The sequence below is a fragment of the Arachis hypogaea genome, chromosome 10 (genome assembly GCF_003086295.3).
Source record: "Arachis hypogaea cultivar Tifrunner chromosome 10, arahy.Tifrunner.gnm2.J5K5, whole genome shotgun sequence".
Classification (NCBI taxonomy): Eukaryota; Viridiplantae; Streptophyta; class Magnoliopsida; order Fabales; family Fabaceae; genus Arachis; species Arachis hypogaea.
In genome coordinates this window covers 97,754,843-97,761,902 of record NC_092045.1, presented here as the reverse complement: position 1 = coordinate 97,761,902, position 7,060 = coordinate 97,754,843, and the positions used below count along the sequence as shown (strand labels likewise).

Genomic DNA, 7,060 nt, shown 5'->3' with positions numbered 1-7,060 from the left:
ACTGGGTCGTCCAAGTAATAAACCTTACGCGAGTAAGGGTCGATCCCACGGAGATTGTTGGTATGAAGCAAGCTATGGTCACCTTGTAAATCTTAGTCAGGCAGATTCAAATGGTTATGGATGATATATGAATAAAGCATAAAGATAGAGATACTTATGTAATTCATTGGTGAGAATTTCAGATAAGAGAATGGAGATGCTTTATCCCTTCCGTCTCTCTGCTTTCCTACTGTCTTCATCCAATCCTTCTTACTCCTTTCCATGGCAAGCTGTATGTAGGGTTTCACCGTTGTCAGTGGCTACCTCCCATCCTCTCAGTGAAAATGTTCAACGCACCTTGTCACGGCACGGCTAATCATCTGTCGGTTCTCAATCAAGTTGGAATAGAATTTATTGATTTTTTTGCGTCTGTCACTAACGCCCAGCCTTCAGGAGTTTGAAGCTCGTCACAGTCATTCAATCATTGAATCCTACTCAGAATACCACAAACAAGGTTTAGACCTTTCGAATTCTCTTGAATGCCGCCATCAATTCTAGCTTATACCACGAAGATTCCGATCAAGGGATCCAAGAGATAAAGATTCAAGCCTTGTTTGCTTGTAGAACAGAAGTGGTTGTCAGGCACTCGTTCATAAGTGAGAATGATGATGAGTGTCACATAATCATCACATTCATCATGTTCTTGGGTGCAAATGAATATCTTAGAACAAGAATAAGCTGAATTGAATAGAAGAACAATAGTAATTGCATTAATACTCGAGGTACAGTAGAGCTCCACACCTTAATCTATGGTGTGTAGAAACTCCACCGTTGAAAATACATAAGAACAAGGTCTAGGCATGGCCGTGAGGCCAGCCACCATGATCTAAGATAGCATAAGACTAAAGATAGCTACCCAGATGATCTAGAGATCTAAAGTGATCAAAAGATCTAAAGTGATTCCAAGATGAAAATACAATAGCAAAAGGTCCTATTTGTAGAGGACTAATAGCCTAGGGTTTACAAGGATGAGTAAATGACATAAAAATCCACTTCCGGGCCCACTTGGTGTGTGCTTGGGCTGAGCATTGAAGCATTTTCGTGTAGAGACTCTTCTTGGAGTTAAACGCCAGCTTTTGTGCCAGTTTGGGCGTTTAACTCCCATTCTTGTGCCAGTTCTGGCGTTTAACGCCGGGCAGTTTTGAGCTGATTTGTAACGACGGTTTGGGCCATCAAATCTCGAGCAAAGTATGGACTATTATACATTGCTGGAAAGCCCAGGATGTCTACTTTCCAACGCCATTGAGAGCGCGCCAATTGAGCTTTTGTAGCTCCAGAAAATCTACTTCGAGTGCAAGGAGGTCAGAATCCAACAGCATCTGCGGTCCTTTTCAGCCTCTGAATTAGATTTTTGCTCAGGTCCCTCAATTTCAGCCAGAAAATATCTGAAATCACAGAAAAACACACAAACTCATAGTAAAGTCCAGAAAAGTGAACTTTAACTAAAAACTAATAAAAATATACTAAAAACTATCTAAAACATACTAAAAATAATGCCAAAAAGCGTATAAATTATCTGCTCATCACAACACCAAACTTAAATTGTTGCTTGTCCCCAAGCAACTGAAAATCAAATAAGATAAAAAGAAGAGAATATGTAATGAACTCCAAAAACATCTATGAAGATCAGTATTAATTAGATGAGCGGGGCTTTAGCTTTTTGCCTCTGAATAGTTTTGGCATCTCACTCTATCCTTTGAAATTCATAATGATTGGCTTCTATAGGAACTCAGAGTCTAGATAGTGTTATTGATTCTCCTAGTTAAGTATGATGATTCTTGAACACAGCTACTTTATGAGTCTTGGCCGTGGCCCAAAGCACTCTGTCTTCCAGTATTACCACCGGATACATACATGCCACAGACACATAATTGGGTGAACCTTTTCAGATTGTGACTCAGCTTTGCTAGAGTCCCCAATTAGAGGTGTCCAGGGTTCTTAAGCACACTCTTTTTGCTTTGGATCACAACTTTATATTTTTTTCTCTCTCTTTTTTTTGTATTCACTGCTTTTTCTTGCTTCAAGAATCATTTTTATGATTTTTCAGATCCTCAGTAACATGTCTCCTTTTTCATCATTCTTTCAAGAGCCAACATTCATGAACAACAAATTCAAAAGATTTATGCACTGTTCAAGCATACATTCAGAAACCAAAATATTGCCACCACATCAAAATAATTAATCTATTATAAAATTTAAAATTCATGCAATTCTTCTCTTTTTCAATTAAGAACGTTTTTCATTCAAGAAAGGTGATGGATTCATAGGACATTCATAACTTTAAGGCATAGACACTAAGACATTAATGATCATAAGACACAAACATGGATAGACATAAGCATGATTTTTCGAAAAACAGAAAAATAAAGAACAAGGAGATTAAAGAACGGGTCCACCTTAGTGATGGCGGCTTGTTCTTCCTCTTGAAGATCTTATGGAGTGCTTGAGCTCCTCAATGTCTCTTCCTTGCCTTTGTTGCTCCTCTCTCATGATTCTTTATTCTTCTCTAATTTCATGGAGGAGGATGGAATGTTCTTGGTGCTCCACCCTTAGTTGTCCCATGTTGGAACTCAATTCTCCTAGGGAGGTATTGATTTGCTCCCAATAGTTTTGTGGAGGAAAGTGCATCCCCTGAGGCATCTCAGGGATTTCATGATGAGAGGGGTCTCTTGTTTGCTCCATCCTTTTCTTAGTGATGGGCTTGTCCTCATCAATGAGGGTGTCTCCCTCTATGTCAACTCCAACTGACTAACAGAGGTGACAAATGAGATGAGGAAAGGCTAACCTTGCCAAGGCAGAGGACTTGTCCGCCACCTTATAAAGTTCTTGGGATATAACCTCATGAACTTCTACTTCCTCTCCAATCATGATGCTATGAATCATGATAGCCTGGTCTATAGTAACTTCGGACCGGTTGCTAGTCGGAATGATTGAGCGTTGGATAAACTCCAACCATCCTCTAGCCACGGGCTTGAGGTCATGCCTTCTCAGTTGAACCGGCTTCCCTCTTGAATCTCTCTTCCATTGAGCGCCCTCTTCACAGATGTCTATGAGGACTTGGTCCAACCTTTGATCAAAGTTGACCCTTCTAGTGTAAGGGTGTTCATCTCCTTGCATCATGGGCAAGTTGAATGCCAACCTTACATTTTCCGGACTAAAATCTAAGTATTTCCCCCGAACCATTGTAAGCCAATTCTTTGGGTCCGGGTTCACACTTTGATCATGGTTCTTGGTGATCCATGCATTGGCATAGAACTCTTGAACCATTAAGATTCCGACTTGTTGAATGGGGTTGGTAAGAACTTCCCAACCTCTTCTTCGGATCTCATGTCGGATCTCCGGATATTCACTCTTTTTGAGTTTGAAAGGGAACTCGGGGATCACCTTCTTCATGGCCACAACTTCATAGAAGTAGTCTTGATGCACCCTTGAGATGAATCTCTCCATCTCCCATGACTCGGAGGTGGAAGCTTTTGCCTTCCCTTTCCTCTTTCTAGAGGTTTCTCCGGCCTTGGATGCCATAAATGGTTATGGAAAAACAACAAGCAATGCTTTTACCACACCAAACTTAAAAGGTTTGCTCATCCTCGAGCAAAAGAAGAAAGAAGAGAGTAGAAGAAGAAGAAATGAAGGAGATGGAGGAGGCTTTGTGGTTCGGCTAAGGGGAATAAGTAGTGTTTAGGTTGTGTGAAAATGAAGGAGTGAAGATGGGTTTATATAGGAGTGGAGAGAGAGGTAAGGTTTGGCTATGTGAGGGTGAGTTTGGGAGGGAAAGTGTTTTGAATTTGAATGGTGAGGTAGGTAGGGTTTTATGAAGGATGGATGTGAGTGGTGAAGAGAAAAGATGGGATTTGATAGGTGAGAGGTTTTTGAGGAAGAGGTATTGAGGTGATTGGTGAATGGGTGAAGAAGAGAGAGAGTGGTGGGGTAGGTGGGGATCCTGTGGGGTCCACAGATCCTGAGGTGTCAAGGAAAATTCATCCCTGCACCAAGTGGCGAGCAAAAATGCTCTTTATGCCAATTCTAGCGTTAAACGCCGGGCTGGTGCCCATTTCTGGCATTTAACGCCAACTTCTTGCCCTTTCCTAGCGTTTAACGTCAGTCTGGTGCCCCTTTCTGGCATTAAATGCCCAGAATGGTGCCAGACTGGGCGTTAAACGCCCATTTGCTGCCCTTACTGGCGTTTAAACGCCAGCAAGGTCTTCCTCCAGGGTGTGTTATTTTTTTTCTATTTTTCATTCTGTTTTTGCTTTTTCAATTGATTTTGTGACTTCCCATGATCATCAACCTACAGAAAACATAAAATAACAAAGGAAAAATAGATAAATATAACATTGGGCTGCCTCCCAACAAGCGCTTCTTTAATGTCAGTAGCTTGACAGTGGGCTCTCATGGAGCCTCACATATGCTCAGAGCAATGTTGGAACCTCCCAACACCAAACTTAGAGTTTGAATGTGGGGGTTCAACACCAAACTTAGAAGTTGGTTGTGGCCTCCCAACACCAAACTTAGAGTTTGACTGTGGGGGCTCTGTTTTGAGAGAAGCTCTTCATGCCTCCTCTCCATGGTTACAGAGGGATATCCTTGAGCCTTAAACAGAAGGGATTCTTCATTCACTTGAATGATCAATTCTCCTTTGTCAACATCAATCACAGCCTTTGCTGTGGTTAGGAAGGGTCTGCCAAGGATGATGGATTCATCCATGCACTTCCCAGTCTCTAGGACTATGAAATCAGCAGGGATGTAATGGTCTTCAACTTTTACCAGAACATCCTCTACAAGTCCATAAGCTTGTTTTCTTGAATTGTCTGCCATCTCTAGTGAGATTCTTGCAGCTTGCACCTCAAAGATCCATAGCTTCTCCATTACAGAGAGAGGCATGAGGTTTATGCTTGACCCTAGGTCACACAGAGCCTTCTTAAAGGTCATGGTGCCTACGGTACAAGGTATTGAAAAATTCCCAGGATCTTGTCTCTGTTGAGGTAATTTTTGCCTAGTCAAGTTATCCAGCTCTTTGGTGAGCAAAGGGGGTTCATCCTCCCAAGTCTCATTACCAAATAACTTGTCATTTAGCTTCATGATTGCTCTAAGATACTTGGCAACTTGCTCTTCAGTGAAATATTCATCCTCTTCAGAGGAAAAATACTTATCAGAGCTCATGAATGGCAGAAGTAAATTCAATGGAATCTCTATGGTCTCAGTGTGAGCCTCAGATTCCCATGGTTCCTCATTAGGGAACTCATTGGAGGCCAGTGAACGTCCATTGTGGCCTTCCTCAGTGGCGCTCACTGCCTCTTCCTCCTCTCCAAATTCGGACATGTAGGTCATGTTAATGGCCTTGCACTCTCTTTTTGGATTCTCTTCTGTATTGCTTAGAAGAGTGCTAGGAGGGAGTTCAGTAATTTTCTTACTCAGTTGACCCACTTGTGCCTCCAAGTTTCTAATGGAGGACCTTGTTTCAGTCATGAAACTTTGAGTGATTTTGATTAGATCAGAGACCATGGTTGCTAAGTTAGAGTGGCTCTACTTAGAATTCTCTATCTGTTGCTGAGAAGATGATGGAAAAGGCTTGCCATTGCTAAACTTGTTTCTTCCACCATTATTGTTGTTGAAACCTTGTTGAGGTCTCTGTTGATCCTTCCATGAAAGATTTGGATGATTTCTCCATGAAGGATTATAGGTGTTTCCATAGGGTTCTCCCATGTAATTCACCTCTTCCATTGAAGGGTTCTCAGGATCATAAGCTTCTTCTTCAGATGAAGCGTCCTTAGTACTGCCTGGTGCAGCTTGCATTCCAAACAGACTTTGAGAAATCATATTGACTTGCTGAGTCAATATTTTGTTCTGAGCCAATATGGCATTCAGAGTATCAATCTCAAGAACTCCTTTCTTCTGATTCGTCCCATTGTTCACAAGATTCCTTTCAGAAGTGTACATGAATTGGTTATTTACAACCATTTCAATCAGTTCTTGAGCTTCTGCAGGCGTCTTCTTCAGATGAAGAGAGCCTCCAGCAGAACTATCCAATGACATCTTGGACAGTTCAGACATACCATCATAGAAGATACCTATGATGCTCCATTCAGAAAGCATGTCAGAAGGACACTTTTTGATCAATTGTTTGTATCTTTCCCAAGCTTCATAGAGGGATTCACTTTCCTTTTGTCTAAAGGTTTGGACTTCCACTCTAAGCTTACTCAATTTTTGAGGTGGAAAGAACTTTGCCAAGAAGGCATTGACTAGCTTTTCCCAAGAGTTCATGCTTTCTTTAGGTTGTGAGTCCAACCATATCCTAGCTCTGTCTCTTACAGCAAAAGGGAATAGCATAAGTCTGTAGACCTCAGGGTCAACCCCATTGGTTTTGACAGTGTCACAGATTTGCAAGAACTCAGCTAGAAACTGATGAGGATCTTCCAATGGAAGTCCATGAAACTTGCAATTCTATTGCATTAGAGAAACTAATTGAGACTTAAGCTCAAAGTTGTTTGCTCCAATGGCAAGGATAGAGATGCTTCTCCCATAGAAGTCGGGAGTAGGTGCAGTAAAGTCACCCAGCACCTCCCTTGCATTGTTGGCATTGTTGTTATTTTCGGCTGCCATGGGTTCTTCTTCTTTGAAGATTTCTGTTAGGTCCTCTACAAAGAGTTGTGCCTTAGCTTCTCTTAGCTTTCGCTTCAAGGTCCTTTCAGATTCAGGGTCAGCCTCAACAAGAATGCTTTTGTCTTTGCTCCTGCTCATATGAAAGAAAAGAAAACAAGAAAATATGGAATCCTCTATGTCACATTATAGAGATTCCTTGAGGTGTCAGAGGAAAAGAAAAATAGAAGGAAGAGGTAGAAAATTCAAACTTATCAAGGAAAGATGGAGTTCGAATTGTGCATTGAGGAGTAGTGTTAGTCCATAAATAGAAGGATGTGAGAAGAGGGGAAGAAATTTTCGAAAATTAAGTAAGAGATTTTAAAAACATTTTGAAAAACACTAATAGATTTTCGAAAACTAAGAGTGGAAAAGAAATCAAGTG

The 7,060-nt window shown here is 41.2% G+C and overlaps 1 non-coding gene across 1 annotated transcript; it reads left to right on the top strand.

Annotated features, from left to right (window-relative positions):
- Positions 1-6,126: 6,126 nt before the first annotated feature.
- Positions 6,127-6,234, top strand: LOC112718568 (small nucleolar RNA R71). The gene has a single exon (XR_003160902.1). It is a non-coding gene; the product is annotated as a small nucleolar RNA R71 (small nucleolar RNA).
- Positions 6,235-7,060: the final 826 nt, after the last annotated feature.